Source organism: Cariama cristata, unplaced genomic scaffold (assembly GCF_000690535.1).
Source record: "Cariama cristata isolate BGI_N322 unplaced genomic scaffold, ASM69053v1 scaffold29529, whole genome shotgun sequence".
Taxonomy (NCBI): domain Eukaryota; kingdom Metazoa; phylum Chordata; class Aves; order Cariamiformes; family Cariamidae; genus Cariama; species Cariama cristata.
This window is the reverse complement of record NW_009634521.1, coordinates 15673-16349: the sequence shown is the minus strand read 5'-3', so window position 1 is coordinate 16349 and position 677 is coordinate 15673.

Genomic DNA, 677 nt, shown 5'->3' with positions numbered 1-677 from the left:
GAGGGGGCTGTGGAGAAGTTACCCCGGTAGAGCTCAGGCCACCAAAAAGTGAAGCAGCTCTGCGCCGTTCTCCCCTCTTCCCCCGCTCCCCAGGCGATGCTGCCTGGTGAAACACAACTGACAGGTGCTCTTGGGAACACCGACGTTACCTGCTGACGCTTTACTTATTCCTGTCCAAGTGTTTCCTGGAATGTATCTTCCCTTACTCATACAAGGAAAACCAAAACCAACAAAGCCCAAAGCTATCAGTTGTGCTTAATTAGGAGAAAAATATTGCAGAGGAGAGATTTCTCGCCAATCACGGCTGCATGCCGGGGCCCCGCAAGTGCCTATTGCAATACCCGCAGTTAGTGCCTGCGCGGGGACCTTCCCCTTCTCCCCCACATCAGAGCGGGAACCGGAGAAACAAATACCATGGCTCCATGTGAAAATCACATTGCGTCGGAAATAAATTAACTGTAATCACCACACACAGTTACCTGTTAAATGATAGTGTTTCCTGCCTTCATCATATCTGTGATACTTTGCTAGAGATAGAAACACAACCATGTGTTGCTTTTTCCTTTTTCATATCAATTCCAAGTATCTCCCATGGTTCAAAAATCTAGAGAGAACCTCTTTTGTTTTCAAGAAATTATAAAATACAACTTGGGCTGCGCATTCAAAATACTCTTAAT